This window comes from Apium graveolens, chromosome 1, assembly GCF_009905375.1.
Source record: "Apium graveolens cultivar Ventura chromosome 1, ASM990537v1, whole genome shotgun sequence".
NCBI lineage: Eukaryota > Viridiplantae > Streptophyta > Magnoliopsida > Apiales > Apiaceae > Apium > Apium graveolens.
Genome location: NC_133647.1, coordinates 1,531,374 through 1,539,224, shown reverse-complemented (window position 1 = coordinate 1,539,224; position 7,851 = coordinate 1,531,374). Strand labels below are relative to the sequence as shown.

Genomic DNA, 7,851 nt, shown 5'->3' with positions numbered 1-7,851 from the left:
CATCCCATACTGAAGTCAACATCAATCATCTATACTAATACCACCTTTGATATTTAACAACAACATAAGTATTAGCATAAATCAGAATCTGAATCAAAACTGCATTTTACCATTATTCCAAAACAGAAACAGTTGATAAATCATTTATTCTATGAATATTAAAAATGATATGATAATTTAGATTGGGATCATTCTCCGACGGACGTACTATCACATGCTGATCAGCCCGTGTGATAGCACTGAGTCATGATTCGTGGAAACATTACCCCAAAAACACGAGTAATCAAACATAAGGCAATATACCTGCCTGTGGCAAAAATTGTGTCATAATATTCCATATGACACTTAGAAATAGCCCTCCGCTGGACCGTCCGTCCACTACGCCATAAGTGGGCTATTGTAATGCCTAAATGGTGTTACAATAGGCCCCAAAAGCGTTACAATAGGTTTATTGTAACACCAGGGGGCGTTACGTATACGGGCATTACAATAGACACCCTATTGTAACACTTTACTGATCTATTGTAACAGAGAGGAAAATGTTACAATAGGCTTCTACTGTAACACTAACTGGCCCAAATGTAACACAAAATGAGTGATACATTAGGTTCAATCAAGATTGCAAAAGTGGCCCCGCGTGTGGGGCCCACATAGCCTATTGTAACAGTCTGTATTATCTATTGTAACACCATTCTTTTTGTAATTGAACAACACTAGCAGTAGTAATACAATACTGTATATAACATAAATTTCACTAGAAAATGCAGATGTAATAGTTAATTTTAAAAAATTTGAAATACATGTTTTGTGTAAATCTCATTAGTAACAAAATATCAAAATTTCTATAAATAACGGTCTTTATCTCCATACCAAACCATACTAATATACATAAGAGTATCATTCTTCAAACTAGATTCCCATGTTGATCTCGCTAAAGGAACAAGGCATTAGTGATGACTCTGATTTCATTTGGTCCATTAAGTCTAACATTCATTTGTAACTGAATGAATGTCTGGTCCAGGGAACTGCCCTTTGATCAAAATCCCCTGCAATACATACACAAACATCCGTAAACACCAACTTAATTCCCAAATCTTCTCGAAAACAAAAGAGTGATACAATCCATTTCATCACTGTATTCTCTACTAACTTGCAAGTATAAAAAACTCCACGCACAAAATGCAAATAAAGTTAAAAAAAAAGAAGCAAATAACCTATTGGCAAACACCGAGAGGATAGATATCACTATAAGTAACATTCAATATATTATCAAAATAATTTACTGAAGCTACAGAGAACATAATATAATATAATCAACAAAGGTACTTCAGTAAAAAAGTGTAAATTTCCATTAATAAATCACATGGATATACACAGTGGGTCGTAAATTGTTCAAGCACCTGTATCACAGTTGAGAGTAAGTTATTTTAGCTCTGTATTATCGTATACGTGAAATGAAAAACAAATGCTTTCATGTTACAAACCTGAATTTTCTGCATCATAAGAAGCCGAGGCAACACAAAACTGGATTCCAGGTACAACCAGAAAGCCCAAAGAATTCGGCTGAATAGATAGTGACTTGTATACGGGTGCACAAGTATGATGAGCACACCGCAAGGCACCAATTGTGAACCAAATACACAGTTGTTAATAGAAATGCCAAAGGTAGTTACACAAATTATAAATTAAAATTAGAGAAATATCGAATCAATGTGCAGAAAATGAGTGGGAAGGAGAATGAAGCATTCATCCTCAAATTGGTTAGTACAAGTTGTGGCTGGAAACAGTAGGAATGAAACAGAGAATGAATGTAAACAAATTTATCCAACTTCGTCGAATTACATAATACCTGAAATAGAAAGATTTATGAGGAGCTTCCAACTCTGAGTTTGAGACCAGTCAGGGACTAAAGATTCAGACTGAAGCTTCTGGAGAGCGCCTCGAAGCTCCCTCTGGAAATAATCAAAGAGGGTAGGGTAGTGGGTACAGGCCTTCAAGCAGACAGCTTCAACTCCTACAGGCATGGGAATGGCATTAAAATAAGGTTGAGACTGAATAACAAAAGTAAGACCATGGCCTTCTGCTCAACCTCAGAGAACTCCCCCTGAATACGAGCAGTCTTACGCCTACTCGTATAGAAGCTGGATTGAAGCAAAATAATTTTGATGTCCTCATTGCTACCACATTATCCTTCAACACAATAACTGACAACCTGTTAAAGAGAGAGTAGCAGACTAACACAATATATTAAAAATTTGTATCACAAGTTTACACAATTATATGCATAACTTCAACCCAATAAGCATACTACTCCTACTAGAGCAATAGCTATAAGCACCTAATTTACTTGGCTATATATAATTGTCAAAGAATAATTATCGATAATTAACTGTATATAATTGTCAAACAACTATTATTGATAATTACTACAGCCTGTACACACATGCAGATGTTAAATATAGTCGCGACAAACTCACCTATGAAAATATGTTGCCGTAAATACAAATGCCATGTTATTTTAATTCATATCCATCGAACTACTGTACCTACTAAAAATTGTGACCAAATAATCCCCCATAATAAACAACAAACTGATTAAAACTCACCTATCCTATCATTCCAATTTCCAACCGACAAAACACTACACAATAACTAATCCACGCAAACAACCATCTCCTTATCCTTATTACACACACCACAATTCTTCTTCCTACACACTAAACACCAACAATACTCACAACTAAACTTAAAACCAAAACATTCTTCTCATAACAAAACCAATCCAAACATCAAACACACTTCACTAAACATCGATAAACACTATGCAATAACTAAGCTACACAAACAGAACTCACAATTTTCCTTCGTACACGCTAATTACCAAAAATACTTTGCAACTAAACTTAAAATCGAAACATTCTACTAATACCACAACTAATCATACTTTACGAAACATCAAAAATTTACGAAACATTGAAAAACAAAACAAATAGTACCTATCCTGATGAGAAGACCACAGAAACGCAGGAGCAGTAGATTGAAAGCTCAATCCAACACAAAACTGAGCCACAAAATCATCTTACTCATAAGTAGTGGCTGTAATATACATCTAGAATTTGCGGGATGAAATACAAAATGAAACCTCCAGTAAATGGTATCAAAACCCAAAATTGAACATAACAAAACTCCAAATAGATGTATATACTCACCAATTCACTCGAATCCCAATTTTGAAGCCCGAGTCACTTGCAAAATCAATTAAAAATTGGTAATTGCCTTCAAATCTCCACTGAGAAGCCCTAGAAATCCTGCATAACCATAAAAATTGAAAAGTAAGGACCAACCATTTAGATTAGAGCCATACAATTATTTATTCAAATATCAAATCGCAAGTTTTCTCATCAATTCATCCAGAATCGAGAGAGAGTGTGTTTTGAGAGAGAGAGAGTTTTGAGAGAGGGAGAAAGAGAGAGAGTTTTTGTCCAAGTGAATAAGTCCGGGTCATTTTCGTTAAGGGGGGAAATAACGCCCATTTTTCACCTAGGAAAACGTGTATTGTTGTAATTTTTAATTTTTTAATTTTAATTATTAAATTATTATTTTATTATATAAAAAATAAAAATGGTAACTTTTATATTTATGTCCAATAAATTTTATAAATTTTATAATAATATATATTATATTCTTGATATATTAATAATTCAGAGTATAATTTAATACTAATTTATAATAATATTTTTATTTTAATATTTTTAAAAGTTAAAAAGTAACTAATGTAACATCAGGGGCCGGTGTTACACGCCGTGTAACACCGGCATTTCTCTGTAACAGTAGTTTTATAGCTATTATAACACTAATTTTGAGGTGTTACAATAGGACCAAAATTTCTTAGCTAATGTAACGCTCCTTGTAACACTTGCATTACAGTAGCCCACTTATGGTGTAGTGGTCCCGATCACTTACGCAATTATGATCCAATCTTAAAACCTTTTATTGAAAAGGGGTCATAATAATCGACACCCAAACTAATTTTTATTTCCCCAATTTACTTGGGCAGGAATATCCGCAACCAAATCACTTTTCTCAAAATTCAAAACATTTATAAATCCAGTAATTTGATAAGTAAAATCACTTAGCTATTCTGAACATAGAATAGAAGAAGAGTGCTTGCATAAACAAAATCATTTAATTCAACGATATGTAAAATATTTATCTATTCCGAACTGATAATAAGAAAAGCAATACTTGCATAAGAAGATTTAAAATAAATATCACTTGAATAATAAGTGATGATAGAGATACTTGCCTTTGGGTTTTTAGCAATTAGTCACACTCGCAAAGATGCACCTATTCTGATATTCGGTCTCAAAACATCACCGCCTTTATTTTACTAATCATTTGGTCTGCTGCTCATGCAGTGCTGCAACCCAATATTCCCTTATATTCAACTATAGTCTTCATCCATACCATCTGGTCCTGATCGTCTTGAAAGACTCGCATCTATAATTAAAAGATACACTTTAATCGTCTAAACGATAATTACTCAACGAACTGCGCGTCAACACCTTATCGTCTACTCATACGATAGCCCACACATAACTATAACAGTCAAACAAAGGACTCTAGACCCACGTACACACGTAATTCACATAACACATAAACACATAACTTACATATCACATACGCCTCGGTTCGTCAAAAGGTTCGACTCGGTATGTTTAAAACTGAAATCGGGCCAAAAATATGATTTATCGATCAATAATTTACTCAGAATGACTTGTAAAATAAGTGACCTTTCGAAACAAAAGGATTTGGGTCTCGAAAGTATTTTTATTAAAGCGGAATATTTTTCTAGAGTCTAGAGGAGTTTGTTTCGTATTAAACGGACGAACGGTTGATTTATTATGAATTTTTGAACATTTTTCGGAATTAAAAAAAAGGTCTCCGAATCATTTTATAATTAAATAATAGGGTTTGAACACCCTAATCTAATTTTGAAATAATTATCGAGCTTTGAAAATAATTTAAAATAATATTTTAAAGTTCGAATCCATTTTTTGGAATTTTTAAATCAATTTTAAATATTTAAATCTAATTATTAAATCAATCAAAATTAATTAATAATTAATTAAATTAATTAATCAATTAATTATAAATTATTAGATTAATTAAAATAATTAAACACTAATTAAAATTAATTAATAAAATAATTTCGATTTATTTTTAATTAAAAATAATTTTCAGAAAATAAATAATGAATTTTGGAATTTAAAATAAATAAAAACAATTCCTAAAATAAATTAAAAAGAGAAAATACATTTTTTTGAAAATATTTAAAACATAAATCATGTTTTTCTAAGTTTTTAAAATTAAAGTACGAATTTTGCAAATAAGGAAGACTTCCAGGGGCCAAACTGTAATTTTGACACCCCTGGTCGTCTTCGCTGGTGAGTCACCGGCGAGTCACCGGCGGCGACATCACCGGCCGGCTGATTCCATCCAGAAACCCACAGAAACTGCAGATCGACAGAAATCGAGACCAAGAACCATTTCGTCGCCTTCAAATTCACAAAGACTGTTCCAGTCGGCCGGAAAACCGGCTGGAACTTCTTCGTTTCCGGTGAGTTCCGCCGTTCCGGCGAGCTCGATACGGCAGCCCATCCACACAATTAATTACATGGATCGAATCGTCTTGAGATGATCTACGCACTGGTAACCTTAATTTTAGTCCAGAAACAATGGTTCAAGAATACCCAAAATTGATTAAGAACATTCAAACTCTATAAACCTTAATTTTTGAATTCGAGAATCAAACTCAAATTTTTATATGTTATTGCACTCCAAATTTGAAGTATAATATACCAAAATGACCAGAAAAAGATTATCTACACGATGGAATCATCAAATCATATCAAGAACATCAAGAACAAAAATTCATATATTAATCCTTAATTAATTCAAATTAAAATAAATAAAGAATAAAATCACCTTGATTTCTGCACTAAAATGGTTGATTGATTCAGAAAGTACTTTCGAGAGCTTCGTTTTGATATATTGCACGCTCGAATCGGAGTTCGATAACGCCTTCGTTCGTGCGTTTGATTCTCAAGAATGTAAGGAAAAATATAATTTTCTTTGTAAATTCTATATTGTTACTGACTGATTATGATTTTACGAATAAAATAAAATAAGAAAAATGCTATATATATTTATGGAATATTGGATCGTGTTGGATCGTTTTGGATTGATAAATTAGTTGCTTAGTCGCTAAGTAACTCCAAACGATCCGAAAATAGATTACTTAACCGCTAAGTAACTATAAAAACGATACAATTTAATACCAAAATTGGCTTCTTATAAAACATCCTGTGAGAAAATAATGTAAAATATCCCGTCTTTCGAGAATACGCGTTTTATTGATCTACCGAAATAACTATCGTATCGAAAATTTTACGCCGGGACGCGAATGGATCAAACTGTAATCCGGATTGAAAAAGTTAAAACACGGAAAATATCCGGAATTGCCAGATTAGGTTAGGAAGGAGTTTTGGAAAGAGTTTCGGGTTGTAAAAATGCAAAAACGGTTGAAGTTGGACAATTCCCGCCTTTATAAAATAATTTTATAATTATACAGAAAATAATTATTAAATCTATAAATCATTATAAAATCATGTAACAATCCAAGGATTACCTGAAAAATATCACAATTATCTATATTTTATTCTGGACATATAAAAATTCAAGTACTCAAATAATATCACATAAAAACACCCAAACATCATTTCTGGTGGAATAGAGTAGTGAAGCAACATGGAGTTTGACTTGATAGTTTTTGTTTTATTATCCTTTCTTATTACCATGTAAACTTGGTGATATATAAACCAAGTGTAGCTAGTGAAACAAATAACTAATCAAACACTTTTAGAAGAGAAGTAGAAAAAGCTGTAACTTTTAAAAATTTCTCTGTAGTTTGTTTGTTCACTTGTAAAGCAGCTGTGAGACAATTTGTTCTTCACAGAGTTCTTAAATTGATATATATATATATATATATATATTTATATCTCTGGTGGATACTTTCAAATCCACCAGAAAGTTTTAAAGACTTGTATTTTTATTACTTTGTGTTTTTGATTTATTTAACTTGTGATTCCGCACCTTGCAAATCAAAACACTTATATATATAGTTTGAGTTAGAACATTTTGTAATTCAGAAAAAGTTTACTAGAATTACATTCAACCCCACTTCTGTAATTCTTGTTGCATTGTTAGGGACTAATATGCTACTATGTTAGAAAAATCTGCACCCCAAGTGGCTGTTACTATACAGAGTTATAGCTTTCTGTTCCATGGCTTTCTTGCTATATCAGACTGTGGTTTCTATAACAGTGTTGAATTGCATTATAATATTTTTCTACTTTCCTACTGATGGTATTGCTCTTGTGAACACTGGATAATATCTTTGTGTTGTAGGCACACTTCCTCTGAAGTCACGTGATTCTTTGTTCACAAGGTCCAATTTGCATGGTAGTACTGTGCCACCGAAATTTCAAAGGTAACCAAATCAATGAAACACTAAGCGCAGCTTGTCTGTTTGTGCCGAGTATGTGTATGTACTTTTTCATGTCGCACATGCATAACAACAGTTTTGTGTTATCAAGCACTATTAAATTGATAAAATAACAGTTTAGTGTTATTCAATTTGTTTTCTCTGTTATATTTTTTTATATGTTTGATTCTTTTAATCAGGCAAGTGGATCTTTCATAGTGAAAGATTATGCAAAGCACTGACCCCTTATGTAAAACCTTTTTCTTAATCTTTTATAAACTTAGCATTTCTTTAATTAGCTTATG

At 32.4% G+C, this 7,851-nt stretch overlaps 2 long non-coding RNA genes across 3 annotated transcripts; both read right to left on the bottom strand.

Moving 5' to 3' along the window:
- Positions 1-738: 738 nt before the first annotated feature.
- On the bottom strand, positions 739-1,592 carry LOC141718918 (uncharacterized). The gene is made up of 2 exons (XR_012574004.1): positions 1,485-1,592; positions 739-1,046 (listed from the first exon to the last, which is right to left on the bottom strand). It is a non-coding gene; the product is annotated as an uncharacterized LOC141718918 (long non-coding RNA).
- A 260-nt stretch (positions 1,593-1,852) lies between these two features.
- On the bottom strand, positions 1,853-3,504 carry LOC141718911 (uncharacterized). 2 transcript variants are annotated; one of them, XR_012574003.1, is made up of 4 exons: positions 3,210-3,504; positions 2,997-3,109; positions 2,090-2,234; positions 1,853-2,014 (listed from the first exon to the last, which is right to left on the bottom strand). It is a non-coding gene; the product is annotated as an uncharacterized LOC141718911 (long non-coding RNA). The 2 variants fall into 2 exon arrangements; XR_012574002.1 differs by having other exon boundaries at positions 2,090-2,212.
- Positions 3,505-7,851: the final 4,347 nt, after the last annotated feature.